The sequence below is a fragment of the Rhododendron vialii genome, chromosome 13a (assembly GCF_030253575.1).
Source record: "Rhododendron vialii isolate Sample 1 chromosome 13a, ASM3025357v1".
Taxonomy (NCBI): domain Eukaryota; kingdom Viridiplantae; phylum Streptophyta; class Magnoliopsida; order Ericales; family Ericaceae; genus Rhododendron; species Rhododendron vialii.
Window position 1 is genome coordinate 14,165,338 of NC_080569.1, and position 22,000 is coordinate 14,187,337.

The 22,000-nt window shown below is 38.6% G+C and overlaps 1 long non-coding RNA gene across 1 annotated transcript; it reads left to right on the forward strand.

The window, feature by feature from the left end:
- The first annotated feature begins 20,700 nt into the window (after positions 1-20,700).
- LOC131314386 (uncharacterized) lies at positions 20,701-21,993 on the forward strand. Its single transcript, XR_009196392.1, has 3 exons — positions 20,701-20,747; positions 20,793-20,933; positions 21,792-21,993. It is a non-coding gene; the product is annotated as an uncharacterized LOC131314386 (long non-coding RNA).
- The last annotated feature ends 7 nt before the right edge of the window (positions 21,994-22,000 follow it).

The window sequence follows — 22,000 nt, forward strand, 5'->3', positions numbered from 1 at the left end:
GCTCTTCGGTGACTTTCCCCGAGCAAGCAAAGGCTATTATTTCACTTCGAAGTGGAAAGACAGTTGACAATCAAGTGGCGATGCCTCCGGAACCATCTTATTTGCCTCCTCCTATCGATCGTTCAATTCCAACATCAACCCTTGGGGAATCTCCCAAGGAGGCAAGCAAAGAGGTTTCAAAGGAAAATGGTAAGGGTAAGGCGAAGGAACAAAGTGTACAAAATCCTCGAGTTATTCTAACACCGACACCATTTCCCAACCGATTGAGGGCTTTGGTGAAACCAAATTTGAATGCGGCGTTGCATGAGTTATTCAATCAAGTAAAGATCAATATTCCTCTCTTGGATGCAGTCAAGCAAATTCTCTCATATACCAAGTTTCTTAAGGATTTGTGTACTCGGAAGCATAAGCTTAATGTTCAAAAGAAGATATTCCTTACTGAGCAAGTGAGTTCTATCATCTAGACGAATATCGCGCCTAAGTATAAGGATCCGGGGAGCCCTACTATTGCTGTCACAATTGGAGGAAAGCGTATTGAACAAGCTTTACTTGATCTTGGTGCAAGTGTCAACCTGCTTCCGTTTTCTGTTTATCAAGAACTTGGGTTGGGAGAGATGAAGCCTACTCGTGTCACACTCCAATTAGCCGATCGAAGTGTTCGTGTACCAAGGGGAGTAGTGGAAGATGTTCTAGTCCAAGTTGATCAGTTTGTCTATCCGATAGATTTTATGATTCTCGATACAAATCCGACCGACTCTTCTGCTACTTCAACTCCAATGATTCTTGGAAGACCCTTTTTAGCCACGGCGGATGCAGTTATCAACTGTCGAAATGGACTTCTAAATATGACCTTCGGTAACATGAAGATGGAGGTCAATGTTTTTAATGTGGGCAGTCAAATGGGGGATGATGAGAACGTGAATAAAGTAAGCCTTATCGATACTCTTGTAGAAGAACACGTGGACGAGCTACTCTATAGTGATCCTTTGGAAGTTACTCTTACAGCTGAGGAGGCCGAATTTCTCGAATCTTCCGAAGTGAGATATTTACATGCGTTGCTCAATGAGGAGGATGAAGCGTGTCCCATGACCTCTTGGACTCCAAAATTTGAAGAGTTTGAAGAACTACCCCCAATAGAGAAGAAGGTTCTTCCCTCTCTTGTGGATGCCCCTCTATATGATGATCCGGAGGGAAAATGCCTCAACGCTAAAGTTGTCTCTTTCGATCTCCCGTATCTTGATTCTTCCCCAGAGGACTTACTCCTTGCTCACGAGATGGACATGCTTGAAACGTTGGACATCTACTATGAAGATCCATTGGAAAAACCTCTCACTGCTAAGGAAATGGATGCCAAAGTGGATTACTTGTATTCGTTGTTGGCTAAATAGGATGCTTATGGACCAATCTTTGAAGAGTTAGAGCCCATGGAAGCTACAACTGTCCCTTCGAGTTCTCCATGCCTTGATCCTCTCAGCGAGGTAGATTTCTCACACTCTTTGTTAGAAAAACAAGATGCATGTGAGCCTATTCTTGAGTAGTTACCAATCATAAAACCAATTGATTTTCTTGGTGTTGACAATTTTCTTGTGGTTTATCATCCTTATATTGTAGATTTGGTCAACAAATTGAAAATTGATTTTGTTTGGACTATGCACTTGGTGGAACTTAAGTTTTTAAAACGAATTCAGCAATTGCTTTACTCAAAGTATCTTATCTTGTGGTATGGTCGAGTTCAATTCTTGGTAAAGAGTGTAGCATGGGGTGTTATGTTTATTATATTAGCTCTTAATGGCATAATAACTATTCGAAACTATCATGTGGATGAACATATTTTCTCTCTCTTTCACTCATTGTCACACTCTTTTTCTCTCTCTCATTTCTTTTTCATTTTCGACGGTCTAGTATAGCCACCCATTTCTTACCCCACCGATAAGAGAAGGGAAGAAAAGTATGAATCGTGAGATCGCGTGATGATCGGGTGGTGCATTGCATTCCGTTCTGTTTTGCATGTTTTTATTTGTTTTGTGTGTTTTCTTCATCTTCTGCCTTTTAATTTTCTGTTTTGTTTGGAAGCCGGATAACATGGGCCGGTGATTCTAATGTCATTTGTTTTGTGGAAAGCCGTCCTCTTAAGTCTTCTGCAGGGTTTATATGCTACCAGACTAGCCTTGGTGGTTTGGGTCTAAAGCCGAAGTGAGTGAGGCGTTCAGGAGCCCTAAGCATGGGTGTGGCTAAGCGTCGCGGTTGTTAGTCCGATAGAACTTTGGATATGGCCCTGTGTGACTAGCTGTGGTTTCGAGTTGGAAGAATCGAAGGAGTAAACCTTGGAAGCATCTAATCCGGCTGGAGCAAGGCATTGACATGAAATCCTCCTACTTGGTCGAGGTATTTAGGGGTTGACATTCTCCTTGGACGATATATTCGCGCACTTTTCCTTTCTTCGCTCTTGTTCCTAATGCTATGAGGGCATAGCATCGCTTTAAGTTGGAGGGAGGGGTTAGCTTATGTGCTATTTGTTTGCATTTTTGAGAAAATTGGAAAATTTGAAAAATCCAAAAACAATAGAAATTGAAAAACCAAAAAAATTGAGAAAATTGAAAATTTTCAAAAATAAATAAAGCTTTTTACTTGCAATTTCTTCCTTTTGTCATAGTTTTTAGTTTTGTTCATGACTTGTTGCATGCTCAATCGTTGTTAGTTGGCAAAAGCACATAGCAATCCTAAGAAATTTTGTGCTTCTCAATTTGCATGCTTAGTTGAAAATTGAATGGGTTTAAGTCTTAAGCAAGTTTTTAAGCAAGTTTTTGGCCCATATCCCCATCTTCTCAATAAAATGCTTGTAGTGTAGGTGAATAATCGCATGTCCATCCATAATTATGTTTAATGTCGATTTTCAATCATTTTGGAATCCAAAGCGCACTTAGGAAAGGATACAAGGCATTCTTTGCATGATTATACCTTATATGTGTCACCTAATCCTATTTTGCATCCTGTCCTCTTCCCGTTCTTTGCTTTAACCTAGGCGACCGGTTGTTTGGAGGGATGTTGGGGATGAGTGTTCATTACTAAGAGGTGTTTTGGAGGTGTTGAGGGAATTAATGGAAGTTCAGGGGTGAGAAATGAAGAAAGGAAATCTAATGCAAGGCAGATCGGCATCGATGGGAGGTAATATTTTCCATCGATAGCAAGTGGTTTTCAGCGGCTGCGTAAAGCATGTCGGCATCGATGGAGAAAAATACATTCCATCGATAGCGAACAGCTTTCATCAGGGATCCACTAAGGCAATCGGCATCGATGGGAGGAGAAAAATTACATCGATGCCGACGGGTTTTTCAACAGCAGATCAGTCCCAGACCAGTGCACGATTCAACTTCAAAACCCAACTTCATATTCTCCAGCCGACTGTCCCCATCAAAAATCCCATAAACCCTAGCCCTAAACCTTCAATTTATCACCAAATCTTCCACCTTTTCCCACAAAATACCCCAACCCTCCATCTCCATCAACAATACTCTAGATTCTTCCACCAATTTTGGGTTCTCCAGCCAAAATCAAGGTAAACCCAAAATCTCCTTTCAATTTTGAATTTTTCCTTAATTTTCCACAAAAAAATCTTTGTTTTCTTCCTATTTTCCACCTATATACCTATTCCCCACCATAATCTACCCTGCATTCTCATTTTTCCACCAAAAATCGAAACCCTAGAAAAATTCTACCAAAAATCCGAAAATACAAAAAAAAAAACAAAAAACCCTAGCCTTTTTCAACCTACAATGCCGAGAATCAAGCAAACCGCACACCATGCTCCTCCTTCTCAATCAGAAATCGAGGAGGAGGATGATTTTATGGCTGAGAGTGAAGAAGAAAATCAGCCTGAGGAGGCTTCGGGATCTAGGAGTAAAAGGAGAAGACGGACTCCGGGTCAGATTGCAGCGGATAAGAGGAGGGTTTGGGAAGATAGTTTTACGGGCAGAAAGTTCAAAAACGAGCGGCAAGTGGATGCTACGGCTTTGCCCGATGATCAGACGGGGCTCCGGTACATCATGAGGAAAGGTTTGAATTTTTGGACTGAGCAATTAATTGGGTATAATAAGAATGTCGTTATTGAATTTTATAAGTTCATGATTATTCCTGAGGGTGATTGGGAAAGTGACACGGCTGTTGGAATTTTTTCGAAAAGTAGGGGGAATTGATATTGTTATTACTCCTAATGATATTGCTGCATATCTGAAAATTCAAAGGCCCCCTCCTGAATCTGTGAACTACCCTAGGAAGGATGAATTGATTGATTTACAGGTTGTGAATGAGACTTTGTATAGTGACCCCGCTTTGGCTTCATTACCCCATGTGCCCGGAAATTTCAAAGCAAGCTTTAGATTTCTGAATAAAGTGATACATTATAATCTTTATCCCCGAGGCTCAGAGAGTAGACCAACAAGGAAAAGTGGAGAAATTTTGTTTGCATTTACGGCTAATGATTTGATAGTTGATTGGGCTATGTTCATCTTTACTCAGCTGCGTGATTTTAGGGCCAATACTCTGATTACTGCCAATATGCCCTTCCCGTGTATGATTACTGGTTTGTGTAAGGAGAAAGGAGTTAGGGGGGCAGCTTATGAGCAATTGGAAGAACTCTCTCCGGGGCCCATAGATGACACATTTGATGTGAAGAGCTCATCCCAAATTCACACGGCTAAGGGTAAACAGGCGAGAAAGGGGGATTATTTGACTACGATGCCATCAAGGAAGGAGAAACAGGGGTCTTGGATCAAGAAACTGTTCTGTCAAGGGGTGTCAATAATTAACTTTCAAAGAAAGGAAAAGGCTGAAAGAAGAAAGATGATGAGGGAACAGGAAGCACAGAGGAAAGAGATAGCCTAGCAGACATCGATTCTGGAGCAGTAGCATGGGGTGAAGTATGTCCCCGAGCCGGTTGATGAGGGAAAAGTGAGTGATGATTTTGCAGGGTATGAGAGTGAGGAGTTGGCTGATTGATGGGATGACTTGATGATTGGATGACGTGGTGATGATCTGATGCAGAGTTGGTGGTTTTAGAAATGCCCCTTACTTGGTCGGGGTCTTGGTTGGTTGACATGCCAACTATCCTATCCTTTTATTTTGTTGCATTTTCATTTCGTAGTATAAACTTTGCACATTGTTAGTTAGTAGTTGGTTTATTGGTTTGGCCGGTTTGGCCTTGACTTGGTTCATTTCATATGTTGGCGGCGGTCACTCGGGTAGTTAACCAAGCTAGTATTGTCGCCCATTTTTGCTAACCCGTTCTTTGTAACCAAGGTCATTACAAGCTGAAAAAGACCTTAGTTGATCTTTTGTGCACATGGATTCCATTTTGATTGACTGTCTGATAGTTGCATAACTAGTTAATGGCATGCTTTCCTTTCGTTATCCAACTTTCATCTGTTAGTTGTTAATTCTGTTGAATAAAGTGCTTCGTTGTTTAAGGCGTGGTATTCCTTGTTCACTATTGCCTGTTTGTCAAGCACTGATTCGGTGGATATGGTTTAGTTTGAATTCGAAAGTTTTGTGTCCCGTATCCTCCCATTGTTCGAGGACACAAACCTTTTTAGCTTGCTCTTTAACTTGCTTGATACTTAGCCTATTTAGTTGGATGCTGAAAATGTGAATTGTAAAAATGAAATAAAAAGCTGAATTGTTGAACTCTTGCTAGTCGATAATGTTGAGCATGTTCTGAGTTGTGAATTCGGAAGGATTGCATAGTTGCTAGTTTTCTAATTTTCTGCATTTCGTTCGCTATGGACTAGCAAACCTTAAGTTTGGGGGTGTGATAAGCACCTAGAATGTAATGTAGGTGCGCTAGTGCCTAGTTTTAGTTTAATTTAAGTACTAATTAGTTATTGTTAACGATATTTGCTTGTAGAGTGTTTTAGTTCTGTTTTGTAGGTGATTTGTCAAAGAAAGGAATTTCAAAGGCCAAGGCAGAAGCAGAATTGCCCGAGCAAGAAGCAGGCAGCCAAGGCAGCAGCAGGCCAGAGTGCTAGAAGAATGGGGCTCGGCATCGATGGGAAGAATGGAGGTCCATCGATGCCGAAGCACTTAAGAGGATCAGAGCTATGGGCCTCGGCATTGATGTAAGGTTCTATGGTCCATCGATGCCGAGCATGCTAGTGAAACACTCTAAGGCCGTTGCCATCGATGCCGAGGGGCTAAGAGGTGGATTTTCAGAGTATTTTGGGAATATTCCGTGCGCGAGGGCGGCTGACATAAATAGGAGTGACATCATTTTGTAAAGAATGACGTTTTTTAGTACAATTTTCTAGATCTAGGATTAGATTGGTATACATTTTCAAATTGTTCTTGTTGTTCTTCATTTTTTCAGCACTTATCTTTTAATTTTCTGTCTTAATTAGTTTAGTTTTGTTATTATTGTCTTTATTAAAGTTGTTGCCACTCTCCCGATCTATCATAATCTCTAATTTTCTTCTAGTGTTGCTTTTCAATTATGCTTAGTAAATTTTTGCTTGCTTTTATCTCTCTAGATATGTATGAGTAGTTTCAAGGGTTAGGTCATGGGGTGATTGGCACCTCATGGCTCGGGCGAAAATTGCATTTTGCACCCAATAAAGCTTTAATATTTGATTTGGAAATTGATGTGGGGTTCGGGTTTGTTTGACAAATCACCGAGGTGTTAACCTCTTTGATCATGTGTAAGTGGTAGCATCGCCTACCCACCACATATGATGCTTAAAGCTCTGTCGCTCAAGGTATTTGCCAAATGAATTCTAGAGCTAGCTTGGTTCTCAAATCATTTTATCTTCTAATTTGAGAACTTTAACCAAGTATCTTAAATTGTGTAATTGGGTGAAGAGTGTGATTTAGCTCGAGTCTTAAGTGTTAATAATTCCTAGACCTAGCCTATCTTTTCTCTAGTTAATTCGTTTTTAATTTAGCCTTTTATTTCCACCGTTTAAAGTAAAACAAAGTTGGTTGTCTAAAGGCCGAAAACCCGAGCTTACTTGCATCTACAAATCCGACCAAGCCATATAATTATTCCCTTGGGTACGATTCCGGTCTTCCGGATTATTATGCTTCAACAGACGTATTAGGCCATACGTATGGGGTATTATTCCATTACATCGGAGCAGACGAAGCAGTGGTGGTATAGGAGGATAGGCCAACTGTTAATTGTGGTGTAAATTTATATAAAAATTAGCACCGTTAATTTAAAGAAGAATTAACGCTATTAATTTGGATAGGAATTAACATTGTTAATTATGGTGATGATGGTGGTGGCATGGTGGCGACACGGTGGCGATGTGGTGGTGGTGGCAGCGTGGTGGTGGCAGTGGGTGGCGAGGGTGGCGACGTGGCCGCGTCAGACCGTCTTCAGCCACCAGACGGCCCATCTGAGCCGTCCAAAAATTCTTTTAAAAAAAATGAGGGGCCTACGCGGGAATCAACGGCATCCGATATGTGTAGAGTGCTTGTTCTAAACACCCTATTTTTCGTGGACGGCTTGGATCGACTGTCCGGTGGACAAAGACTGCCCGACGCACAAGTCGGTACGGAAACCGTCGGTGCCTATAGGATTTCCATTTTTTTACGAGGGGTATTTTTGTCAACAAAATAATGAAGAGGATTTACTGAGCTATAGGCTCTTTGGACATGACCTATTAGGCTATTCTTCACCCAGACAGGACCAGCCAGGAAGTCCTAATATTAGATTCCATAGTCCACCAAGTCATATGGGGTAAAAGTGCAATGCTCATTAAGTCCTATGGGTGTGATTTTACTTCTTTACCTCACTTTAAATAGCAACAAATGAACACAGCCCATCATTTAGGATTTCAAATAAATGCAGCTCACCTCTCTCTCTCTCTCTCTCTCTCTCTCTCTCTCTCTCTCTCTCTCTCTCTCTCTCTCTCTCTCTCTCTCCAGTCAGCCCCGCCACCCCCGGCTACTCCTCCGCCAGTCTCAGTCTCGCCACCGGCCACTCCTTCGCCGGTCTTAGCTCTACCGCCAACTATTCCTCCTCCGACCGTCCCACTCCCGACTGTTAGTTAACACTGTTAATTATGGTGGTATAGGAAGTTATATGGACCAACTATTAATTAACACTGTTAATTGTGGTGTAAATTTATATAAAAACTAATACTGTTAATTTAGATAGAAATTAACACTGTTAATTGTGATGGAGTGGTGGTATAGGAAGTTACATGGGCCAACTATTAGTTAACATTGTTAATTGTGGTGGTGGTGGGGGCGGCGGCGTGGTAGTAGTAATTGTGGTGGCAATGGTTGTAGCGGCGTGGTGGTGATGGTGGAGTGGTGGTGGTAATGGTGGCGGCGGCGGCGTTGTGATGGTGGTGGTGTTGGATGTTGTATGGGTCAACTGTTAATTTAGACAAAAATTAACATTGTTAATTGTGGTGGCGGTGGTGGTGTGGGTGGTGTTGGTGGCATGGTGGCGGCGATGGTGATGGCACAATGGCGATGTGGTGGTGGCAGCATGGTAGTGGCGGTGTGGCGGTTGTGGGGGTGGTGGCGGCAGCGATGTGGTGGTGGTGGCGGCAGCGGTTGTGGCGACGTGGCGGCGGCGGTGGGGTGACGTCGTGGTGGCAGCGGCGGCATGGTAGTGGTGGTGGCTGAATCGTCTCTCTTCAATCGCTTTTTTTTTACGAGGAGTACTTTTGTCGACAAAATAATAAAAATGACTTACTGAGCTATAGGCTCTTTGAGCAGGATCTAGTAGGCAAACAGAACCGGTCAGGAAGTTCCCTAAGTCTATCACGAGCCTCATCTCACGCAACAGCTGGTGTCTCTTATGGCAAGCCTAATCATTGGGCCCAGGATCCATTTCCGTTTGTTTTCATCTCCTCTTTGGGACCCTGGGGCTCTGCTGCGCAGGGAGGCGCAACAGGCCCTACCCACTGTTTTAAACGTGGACGTTTTGGTATAAAAAAAAATCCAAACCTTCCGTTTGCAATCCTATGGAGCAGAAACATGATTATGAGAACCCTAAAGACAAAATTTAATTATGACTCTTTAGAATAATATGATCAGAATAATAACATTTTTATAGCCGTTCAAACGGAGTGAAAATTGGAGTACTTAATTTTTTAACCATATTTTTTAATATATAAACGGTCTTAAAAAAGTGCTCAAATTGTCACTCCGTTTGAATCGGTGTAAAAATCTTGTTATTTTGATCATATTATTCTAAAAGGTCGTAATTCATTTTTATCTCTAGGACTCTCATATTAAGTATATGCTCTTTATTTAGGACCATGTGGAGCAGAAATGTGATTACGAGAGTCCTATAAACAAAAATTAATTATGACCATTTAGAATAATATGATAAGAATACCAAAATTATTGCACTGATTCAAATGGAGTGAAAATTTGAACACTTAGGTTTTTTAGACGGTTATATATTAAAAAATGTGGTTAAAAAATTAAGTACTCCAATTTTCACTCCGTTTGAACCAGTACAAAGATGTTATTATTCTGATCATATTATTCTAAAGAGTCATAATTAAATTTTGTCTTTAGAGTTCTCATAATCACGTTTCTGCTCCATAGGATTGCAAATGGAAGGTTTGGATTTTTTTTATACCAAAACGTCGACGTTTAAAACAGTGGGTAGGGGCTGCTGCGCCTCCCTGGGCAGCAGAGTCCCCGGGTCCCCCTCTTTGATAGTTGGTTTGGAGCAATAGGGTGGATTGATAAGAGCATCCACAATGTAATAATCAAAATCAAAAAGCTGCTAAAGTTAGCAATATTTATTCAAAAAAGTGCTTATATTATAATAACCAAATTTAGCAATCTCTTAGCAACTCATCAAATTTTGGCATTTGAATAATCAAAACTAACAACATTTTGCCAATAATCAAATTTAATGATCTCCACATTTACTTAATCAAGTATATCCATCATTACACAAAACCTTATCTCTCTTTCAACAATGTTTTCAAAAAATAATTTTTAAAAACTATTTTTTTAGAAACTTAAAAAAAAATAGTTTCAAAAAAAAATGTTATTTTGAAAATTTGTTTAAAAAAAATGTTTTCAAAAACAGTTTTTACAAAAAAAAAATTTGTTTTCTTTTTGAAAAATCCAATATTTTTCTCTAAACTCTTTTTTTAAAATTATTATTATTTTCAAACAAACTATTCAAATTATTATCACAGTTTTTAGTTTTTAGAATTTTGTAGTTTTGACGTGGTAAGTTTTGGTTATCCAATTTTGATTATTACATTGTGGACCTCTACATTGCTAACCTTAGTAATGTCTTAAATGGATAATCAAGAGATGATGTGGCAACTTTTGATTATCCAATTTTGATTATTACATTGTGGATGCTCTAACCGCGCGTCTCAAATTGTAGCCTTTTGGCGTAATTTTCTCTGCTTTTTTTTTTTGTTTTTTGTTTCCTTCTGGAGACTGGAGTATGACTTTTGTAGGTTGTACATTCGATTAATCTTTTTTTTATTGCAAGCTAAATTACCCCAAAAAAACCTTCAAAATTCATACTTCATCAATTATCTTGTTCAATTAATTGCCTCTCTCTTTCTCGTAATAGGGATTCAAATGTAACGGATACCTTCCAGACATGCACTATCTTCGAAAGAAGAACTCGTTTATTATTCTTTTAGTCATAATGGCATAACATGAACTTGGAATATTCTTTTCTTTTTATCATCTGAAAATTCGTAATTGGAATATTCTTGTTGATTCTTTCGTCAAAAAACGTGGGTTTACAAGATCCCGCTTTTCAAACACGCCTTATACTAGCTTGTAGTCGTAGCTAGGTTAAAATATGATGAAGTGAATGCATATCGATAATTGGAGTCATTGGACGGTGAAAAGTACTACTAGTATTTCTTATGATGATGCTGAGCTCTTAATTTAATTACTAGTATTTTTCTCAACTAATGGATAGATTTAGGGGTGTTTTCGGTAGCAAAAAATTTGTAGATTTTTATTTGTGGTTGAAAAGTTGTTAGGTGTTTCCGATAGTAAATAAGTTGTTGAGAAATATCAAGTTGTTTCCGGTAGTGAATAAGTTGCTGATGGGTTTGTGAGTATAGTACTATAGCAAAAAAAAATTTTGTTGACAACTTTTTTGTTAGTGGAAACGAGATAGTAAATTGCTGAAATTTTTTTGTTAATGCAAGTTTTTAGAATTTTTTGGTAGTGGAAACACTCCCTAATAGCATACATTAAGATGGTAAAAGTAAAAAGTTCTTACACAAAAAAATGTATTTTTTTGGGTTACTAGCTTTAGAATTGTCAACGAAAACGCGCTTAACTTTTAACAATCTCGTATGTTCAGCGATTTAACAGTGAAAAATATGATACGAGATACATGAAAAAAAAAAATTGATTCGATACGTATAGCGACATAATTTATTTTTTTAGACAAAAGATATAGTACATGTTAGTATTCTTACGTCAAACTAATTTTTGGGCCGAAGATCTCAAATGAGAACTTACATAACGGACGAATCGTATCAATAAAATAGGAGGACCATGGCCGGATGACTCACTCACGCACGCGCAAAAATGCTCCTATCATTGTTCGGTGAAAGACAATAATATATTTTTTTTGACTGCGTGCATTTTTGTGCTTACTTTAATCACTTAGTATATTTGCTCAACTTTTTTAAAATATTTTTTGGAGGATTTCTGTAAAAAATCAGCTCCAATGGATATCGGTAAGGACTTTCTCAGAAATCGTAGGACGAATCATTCTGTTTTGCCCTACGAATTCTAAGAAAGCCTTTACCAATATCCGTTGGAGCTGATTTTTTACAGAAACCCTCCAAAAAATATTTTAAAAAAGATGAGCGGTTCGAATCATTTTCTGGAATCTCAATATGGACCCCACAAAAATGTATGTGCAAGATATGTGAAAAACATATGCGCAAATAGCATGGTTGCTTGTGGTTAATTAACTTTGAACGGGTTGGGAGGCATCCTTGCTGATTGCTAGTAAATTATTGGGGAAGAAATATTTTTTTATGTCGATGATTAAATCAGCCTTGTTTTAAACAACAGTTATTCAGTGTTCAAACGACATCGTCACATGATATTCTCAAAATTCTATATATAGTCGCACATCTGCATAAATTTCATGGACTTACTTATGAGCAATACATAGGGTCCATTTGGGAGCCTAATTATTTTTGCATTTTTCCATTTTGGATTGTAAGTTATTGGTTGTAGAATATGGCCTGAATAAATTATGAATATGATAGAGTGTGTGTTTGGGAGTAGTTTTTTTACCATGTTGGTCTTCCTTATCATTATGGTATTATATAATAGTTTGACAAATAACCATTTTAAGTTTGGAAAAAAATATTAAAATAGTCCAAAATAAAATTTTCTCCACAAAAGTCTTCAAAAAAAATTTGGGCACGCAAAAATCTTAATTGTTGGTCGATTAAAAAGTTAAACAACCATTATGTAAGTACAAAATTAGGGAGTACCGATGCCTAGAAGAACAATAAAAATGACTCACAAATTACAACAATAACAACAACAAAAAAGGTCAGGGGTATAATAATGTGGAGGGAAAATTCAGAATAATTGAAAAAGGTCAGAGATAGTTACGTTTTTTATCCTACCAGAATTTGATAATACAAAACGAAAAATGAAAAAGCTCCTCCAAGACTGGTTATGAGATAGTGCCTCTAAAGTGTAGTTTTCATAATACATTATGAGAGAATCCATTCTCAAAATACAACTTTCAAATCAAAAATGTTGGACAATGAATAATCACAATTCATAATGGGGCTCCCAAACGGCCCCGCAAATATGTGGTTACAAAAGGGTACCCAATAATTTGTCCAGTAGCAAATACTTGTCTTGGTGCTCGTCAGTCCTCACTAAAGTTTAAGATCAAGGACGTGCCTCACGAATTACAATTTTAACCTATAGTTAATTAAATTGACTGAATTGTTGTGCGTAAAATTTTCAATTATATCTCCCTCCGTTCTAATTTTAGTGTTCATGTTTCTAGTTTGGAATGTCCCGGAATAAGTGTTCACTTTCTAAAAATAACCATCAAAACATGTAAAACTTTCAACTTTCCCTAAAAAGTATCATTTCCTTCCTAATTGATTTGACAGTTTTTCATATTCGTGTAATTTTTAGATTGACATTATCTTTCAATTTATTAACATTTTTCATAATTTTGAATTTTTTTATTTTATAGCAAAACTAATTAATATCTATCAAATAAGATCTATATTATATATTTTTTAAAATCCATATTGAAAAATATAAACAATTTTAATACATATAATTAACTTCGCAATTTGAAGGTTAATTTAAGAAATTTAGAGCAAAAAATTTGACTTCTTAAAATGCTCGATTTCCCTAGATGAAATTTCTTAAACTTGTATACCCTTTCTTTTTATTTTTGTTTCTTAGTAAAATGACCCACCCAGTGTAGAGACTTGTAATTTCTGGAAAAAAAATATTTAAAGGTTTATAATTGAAAAGAAATTAGGAAAATGTGAGAATTGTGGAGTTTATCTGATTTGGGGTCAATGTAATAAAATTGTTAGTCGAATGAGTGCAAATATGATTCGTATATGAGTTAGTATATATGTGTGTGTGTGTGTGTAGAGGATAGAAATATCCCCCATTTCTCTCTCTCTCTAACACGCCTCTCCCTCCCTCCTCGTCGGCTCTCTCTTTCTCTCTCTCTCTCTCTCTCTCTCTCTCTCTCTCTCTCTACTCTTCCACTCACAAACTCACTCCCAAACTCGAAACCCACCAAGATCCTCCACCGAATGGTCTTCCTCAAGTGTTCTAGGTCTCGGGTTGTGTTCGTTTAAGCTAAGAGGAGGTATATTTCACTTGGTTTTGAAGTCCTTGGAGCTAGGGCTTGCTCAAATCGTGTGAACTTTGATCTTTAAGGTAGAGATTTCTTACTCTCTTTATGTGTTTATGAGTTGATTTTGGGCTTCAATCAAGTTTGAATTGTAAACCTTGGTGTCCTTGAAAAGCAGTAAAAAAAATCTGCAGAAATCGCCCGGGGATTAATCCCTCATTCAAATTTGGACTTTTGCCTCTTAGGGATCGATCCCTCCTCTCTCTGGAAATTCTGTCCGCTTTCTGGATTTCAGCCCAACTTCAATCGGCCATAACTTCCTCGTCCGATGTCCGATTCATGCAAAATCGCCTTAAAACTCTTAGTACACAGAAAGTTATGACCATTGGAGTAGGGGTATGTCAGTTTTGCCAACATCCGCTGGCTACTCCAAAAATTCTCGTTTTGTCGTTATGACTCCCTATATAAGTAGAACATGTTTAAGTCACTCTCGGGCATGATTGATCGTGCCCTAATAACTTGTTGTTCAATCTTGTCTCTTGGCACTCATTAGAGTAAAATATTAATGTCATTGGGTAGGAAATGTACCGTAAGGTTGATAGGAGTACCATGGGCTATAAGGGGTAATGTGGTGAGTGTTATGGGGAGACATGAGCTTGTCTAGTGATCTGATGGATAGTATTGTGACTCGTATCCTCGTGCCTCGTCTTGTTGAGCTCCCTAGGTTCCTTTGACACTCGTTCTATAATATTCTTGTTTAGAACATAGCGGGTGGTGTGTCGTGGAGTCATTGTGGGTTCTGTGCGTGATGAAGGACGTCATGATTGACTTTGAGGAATAGCGTGAACTTATAATATTTACCAATGTACAATGGGACTTGTTTATGAGTTTGTAATACATTATGTGATGATGAATGAAAGAATGTGACCTTAGAAAACATTGTCTTCTTGTATACTGATTGATTGATAATGCATGTGTGTATGTGTTAGTTGAAAATTTGAATTGAGGGTCCTGCAACGCGAGGTGTGGTAATGCGGAGGCTCTAGAGGGCCCGCAACGCAAGGTGTGGAAATGCGGAAACCCAGGTGGAGAGAATTCACTGTGACGCAAGGTGTGGTAACACAGTTGAATGTCTCGCATGATGAAGAGAATTATGATTGACTTTAGAAGTTTATGTTGATGTTCGGACTATTTGTTACTTGAGATTGTGGCTGTTGAAAAGGGGAATGAACGGTTGATTCTATCAAGGTTTTATTAAAAAAAGGATTTTGGAAATCAAAAAGGAAAGTTTTATGAAATAAGGCTCTATGGTGGATGGTATGAAATGAGGAAGTGGTTTGTGGCATTCATTCGAAAAGTTATTAGATGGTTGAACTATTGTTGTTGTTTGTTTGATTGATGTGAGTTTTAATGCTGTTTCTAGTCAATGTGTGGATGGTTAGGGTTATCTCTAAGATGTCTGAAATTCCGAAGTCTAAATTCGTCAGTTCATTTTGGTAACCCTCTTGTATCTCATATTTGCTTGTTGAGTCTCATTCGCGTTTGGTGCATAGTTCATCACATTTTCATATAACTTGAGTATAGATTTATCTACCGGGCTAGTGTAGCTCAACCTATCATTTTCAGGTGCAAAGCAAAGAAATAGGCATAGCGTGCATCTCGTGTTTGTTGATTATATGTTTCGAAGGTATAAAAGAGGCAACTATTAGCATTTGTCTTGAAAAGAGTATTTGAAAGGACTGATTATTGTAAACTGTAATATTATTTTGGTATTTTGATAACTTGAAGCTTCGATCCAGGATTGTAATATTTGTATTTAAATTCGCGAATAGGAAAAAGAAATGTTATTTGGGTATTATCGATATTTTAGTAATGATTTTATTTTTTGAAAATGATTATTATTTATATTGAAAATCGAGGGCGTGACACCCAGTCTAATTCACTCCTTTCAAGTTTTTGTTTTTTTTTTTAACAATAATGCTACACACACAGACATCACACACAGATTCTTCACGGATACAATGACATGGCAAAAAATGGGCCCACTCCCACTCTCTCTCTCTTCTCTCTCTCCCTCGTTTTGGGCGGAAAAAATTCAATTTTCACGAAACCCATTTCTTCTCCACCTCGGTCCTCACCAGTCACCACAAACTAGCACCCAGCCACCCACCAACAACTGCCGCCCACCGGAAACGCAACCGACGACCATCCACCAACTACAAGCACCGGATGCAGCCCTAAAATTTTTCACAGGTGTGTTTGTGGTGCACAGAATTCCAAAAACCAAAACACAGTTCACCGCCGCCGCCGTCGCCCGACCAAACACAGACAGACACCATCGACCAGCACCAAAGCCATCCTCTTCTCCCAGACTCCTGTACGCCGATCTTGTGAATTCTTGATTTCTTCTCTCTTCCAAAGAAAAAAGGGGTAAAGAAATCCTATAGAGCAAAGAAATGTCAAAAATTACATGACCCTCTACTATTGCGCAAAACCCTGATTGGGTTCATAAGCTGTTTATAATAGAAGGTTGAAAAGAAACTAAAAAAAAATAGAAAAAAACAACAGCCAGAATGGATTAGAAAAAACCTCCCGATTGACCTCCTCCGGAAAAAAAAAGAGAACTAAAACACCATCTCCATCCAAATCACGTCTTGCAATGTTTCTTCCCCAATGTGGGTTTACCCAAAACGTTTTCCTTCCATTCGTCGTTACGTTTGCCATCGTCGGGCACCATCTCTTGCAACCGTTACGATTGTCCAACTCGGGTCATCGGACACCGGAATGAGAATCTATTATCTGACTTCCGCTGCCATCACAGACGTCTAAAGTTTGGAAAATTTATCAGTTTAATAGGCAGTGGATAGCAATTGGTTGCATCTCCGGTGGTCGGCGGTTGTTGGTAGCGGCGGGTGCTGGTTCGTGGTGTGGTGGAGGCGTGGAGCAGATATGGGTGTGGGGGAAATTTTGGGAGCAAAATTGTTTGCGGCCCTCAAACCAAAACGAGAGGGGAGAGGGTGGGAGCAGGGCCGGCCCAAGGGTTTTGGGTGCCCAAGGCCAATAAAAAAAAGTGTGTCCTTAAAGAGTAAATACTTAACAATTTTTACAGCAACAATCACAATACAAAAAAGCCAAACCAATATAAAGTTCTACTAATCATTATATACGAACACAAAATACAAAGTCTCCAAATAGGTAAATACATATTATCTCAAGAACGCATGAGGGTCACTTGAATATTACTTGTCTTGCATTTCTAGAAGCAAAACTATCAATTAAATTTGTATAATCCACCTCTTTCACCAAGTCATTTTCAATTGATAACATGGCTAACCCATTTAGTCTTTCTTGTGACATGGTTGATCGAAGGTAATTTTTGATCAACTTTAACTTTGAAAAGCTTCTTTCTCCCGAGGCAACACTAACCGGTATAGTCAAAAGCACTCTATACGCATTCCATGTATTTGGGAAAGAGTCCGCCATAAGTTTGATAAAATTGAGCACTTCAATTGGTTTCTGCACTCCCCTTGGCAATACTTGTTTCAAGTATTTCAACTCTACAAACAAATCTCTCCCATCAATATCGGAAACCCCGCCATGCTTTAAAACTTCTTCAAGGTTGGTACAATGATTTTTCAAGCATTCATCACTCGAACTCACCTTTTCCAAATCAAACAAGAAACCAAAATTCTTCTCATACACTTCAAATTGTTGGAACCTATCTTTGAAGGAAGAAAGAGCTTTATCCACAATTACCGAGAAGTAATTTATTTTCATTGATTCTTCAACAGAGTGTGTCACCTCGTCCGCAACATCTTCATCAAATTGCTTCTTTCTTTGAATGATGCGCTTTTCAACAAACTTAGGTTCAATCCTCATTTCATTCGCCATTTCCGTAGCATCAACCATTGCCTCCGCAAAACCAACTTTTCTGTAGTTCTCAAAATAATCAATCAGGGCCTTTTAACTTCTCGATAGCAAGGTATATGCACATGTCTTCACTTTGAAGAAATTTGCTCACAATGTTAACAGCAAACAACAACTTGTACCAAATAGCCATGGCAAACAAGAACTCAAAATTCTCAAGTTCGTTCTTTGCAAGGGATTTAGCTTCACTTTGTGCTATCGACTCCGTCGTCGTGTCGTTCGCCAAGTCTACCAAAGCATCTCTTAGTTTTGAGGGATTGTATCTTATCGGCTTGATGCTTTCAATGCGACTTTCCCAACGTGTTTGTGACAATGTCTTAAGCATGAGACCCTTCACATCTTTCAAATTGTCTTTTAAAATTGCCCACCGTTGGACTGAAGAGGAAAACAACACATATAGACGTTGTACCACAGAAGAGAAATACTTTATTCAAAGCCTCCGAGTATACTAGACATTTTCTATCATGTTTCTCTCCATTGGGTAAATGGCGAATATAGTGCACAGAAGAGAAATGTCTACTCTTCTCATTGTCATCCTTAGGAAAGGTAGCATCACCATTTCTTCTTACGGGACCTCTTTCAACCAATAAGTCCCTTAATTTTTGATCCATGTTATCCCAATTACATGGATCATCAATGTTCACAGGAGCGCATTCAACATTCAAGTCTTCATTTGGATTGACATCCCTCGAACTTTCATTAATATTTTCATTGACACATTGATAGGCTTCCTCATCCCCCAAATCCTCACATTCTTCTTCTACTTGTTCTTCATTCACCAAGTTTTCAGCGACATCAATCACCAAATTTTCGTGTTCTTCGACTGAGCTTTGTACATTTCGTTGCTTGAAAAGAACTTTTTAATAGCCCCCTTTTGAGAATTTATTAATGCTTCAGTTTTTTGCTTCTTTATTCTTTTCTAATGACCAGATAGTTGACGTTTAGGCATGATGCACCTAGGTAAGATTTAAAAAAAGAGGCTTATAACATTATTATTAATGATGCACTAACCGATAATCAGATAAATCAGATATTTTTAAATTTAAGCACACCAACTAATGTCAACTAAATCAGCACAAATCTAAGCACCACCAGCCAGGGCTCTGCATTTAACAACATACGTACAAATCTAAGCACCACCAGCCAGGGCTCTGCATAATAAGAGAATACTTACCGATTTGAAGCCTCGCAAGTCGCAAGCAAATGGGGTTATGCTGTAGTTGTCAATCTCTCTCTTCCTGTCTAGCATGACCTTTTGTTCAATTTGTGACGGCATAAACTCATCAGCATAAACTCAGCATAAATAAAAATGCTTATTTATCAGAAGTTTCCTGACTTTCAAAGATCATTAGCCCCCTTTGACTTTAAGAGAAGGGAATTGTTTTCAAAGTTCCCAAAACGAATTGTTTTAAGCACTTCAAATGTGAATAGAACCACTGTGATTAAAAAAAATTACCTCGAGGCTCGAGCTCAAAGCCTCGAATAGTCGAACACAATACGGCAGTCGGGTAGTGCGCCAGTGCCCTTCCGGCCTTCCCAGAATCCCAGTTTGGCAGCGCCCCCTTCGTTCGTTTGGTGAAAGTCTCGAACACAGAGAAGGGTTTGATTCGTTTGAATTCGAGAAGGGTTTGAATCTGTTCCAGAAGGGTTTCAAAATAGACGGTGAACTGTTAGAGAAGAGAAGGGTTTGAGTTAAAGACCATGTACAGCCCTTATTTACAAAAATGTCACCGAGCATTTTTTGGGCTGTACTGATCTGTGTGGGCCACAACCATTTTAATTGGAATGGGCCTTTTTTTTCCTTCTATAGGGCTCAAAAAGACTTCTAGTCAAGCCCAAATTGAAAAATTAGTGGAGTGCCCCTAAAATTAGGCCTTTTTGGGATGCCCAAGGCCCAGGCCTCTTGGGCCTTGGGCTTGGGCCGGCCCTGGGTGGGAGTGGGGCCGTTTTTGCCACATCAGCGTGTCTGAAGAATTTGTGTGTGATATATGTGTGGATAGCATTATTGTTTTTTTAAAAACCTATAAGCATAAACCATGTCTTGATGAGAAAATCAGAGAAATGATCAAATCCCTAATGTGACGCAAAATGAATTCCAAATGATTTCATCGGGCAATATCAGCCTTTCATTTTATGAATCTCAAAGTTGATTATACCTTGTTTATGAAATTGACTGATCTTTTCATGTTATGGGCATAATTCATTGTAAGTTAAAATTTCCTTTGGCGACATTTTTACTTTTCATTTTTTCATATTGTGGTCGATTAATCTATATTATAAAACAGGACAGGTATCTTTAAGAATATTTCTTCTCAACGGTTTATATTTATTCTTGCTATAAATTTTATCTACCCATACAAACACAACCAACGGTCCAGATTTCTCTCCACCCCTCCTTCTACAACATGGCATTTGGGTAAATACCTTACATTGTTTGGATAAAAATATAGATGGCATTCTTTCGTCATTCAAAATTTGAAACCCACGTCACTCCTTCTCTCTTACTTTCCCTTCTCCCTTCTCTCTCTCTCTCTCTCTCTCTCTCTCTCTCTCTCTCTCTCTCTCTCTCAAAAACTGGGAGAGGCGACATCAGGGCTCCCAAAAACGCCATCAGCTTCGTCCTCGGCGTCTGACCTCTCTCTCGACTCATCTCTCTGTCTTCCTCCGCCCTCCGTCGACCCACCACCACCGACCTAACACCACCAGCAGCACCGCACCAAAACTCCGAAACCCGTAACCATAAATCAGAATTCTTCCTTGGCGAGAGATTCTTCAGTCTCCTTTTCCTTTCTAATACCCACAATCCAATCTCCCAATTATGTTATTCAGGTATGTTATTCTTCATCCCATGGCCATGCACGCGGAAACTGTTCGTCTTCTTCCTGTTCGGAGTTTTCCATGTTCCTTGATCTGTGAACCCTGATTTTATATAAACACTAGATCACTTTCAGTGTACGTGAGGTGTAGGAACAGTCGTTGTATGTCAGCCAACAAAGAGGTATTTCTTGCCTAATGAATTTGTTATTTAACTTTACTTATATAGGATTCGTCTTGAAATGTAATGGAGTTGAGGAGGATTAACATGAATACATTGCTTCGACGTCATCGTAATGTTTCTAACTTCGAAGCTTGGTAGAGGGCACCATCACCAACATCAGCAGTTTATGGTAACCACTAAATTCAAGTAAGCTTAGGAAATAGAACAGAGTATAGAAGAAGCAAGGAAGATAGACTATGTAGCAGCAAAATCACTACTTCGGATGAGGGTACGTTGTTCAAAATAAATTTCTCTATTTCAGTTGGTAACTTTTCAAATGAATTTATTATTTAAGTTTACTTATATAGGATTCGTCTTGGAATGCAATGGAGTTGAGGAGGATTAACATGAATAAATTGCTTCGATGTCATCGTAATGTTTGTAACTTCAAAGCTTGGTAGAGGGCACCATCACCAACATCAACAGTTTATGGTAACCACTAAATTCAAGAAAGCTTATATTGTTGAACTTTGTAGCTGATGTTGCTTTTTTAATTCTCAAAAGAATCATGAGCTCATCTGCTGATCGTCGTTTCTACATGGCATTGACCTTTTATTTTAATCTACCATTGTAGCTTACTCTCTGCTCTTACTAACACACCGGTTGGATTGATTATTGGACTTTGGTTTTTATTTTTGATGGTACATCTTTCCTTACATTTCACATGCATTAGGACAACACATTTCATATATCTCTTCGGGTTTGTCTTCCTTTCTTTTTCATCGTAGTATTTAGGTGTCAATGTTTGAACTCCCTGTCAAACTGTGATACCGTAATTAACTTTGAATACATGTTTTAGTTGTTTTACTTTTGTGTATCTAATAGTACAAGCCACAAACTACGGGGGTATTCAATGTTGAATACATAACCGGCTTAAAAGTTGTAGTGGATGCATGCTAAGACGTGTGATTTTGCATTCTAAATGCTTCATTTTCTTTTAAATATACAATCAATTTTGAGCACGTATGAACCTGACTTGGTTTATTTATTTTTGCATTTGTGTAGAAATACCACTCAAGCACGTCAAATCGCAAGGCTATTCACTTATTATGCAGAGTACTGGCTGATGTGCTTAGATTTGTACTTATGTTAGCTGATGTGCTTAATTTTATACTTATGTTGTTAAATGCAGAGCACTGGCGGGTGTGCTTAGATTTTCTCTTATATTGTTAAATGCAGAGCACTGGCTGATGTGCTTAGATTTTTACTGATTT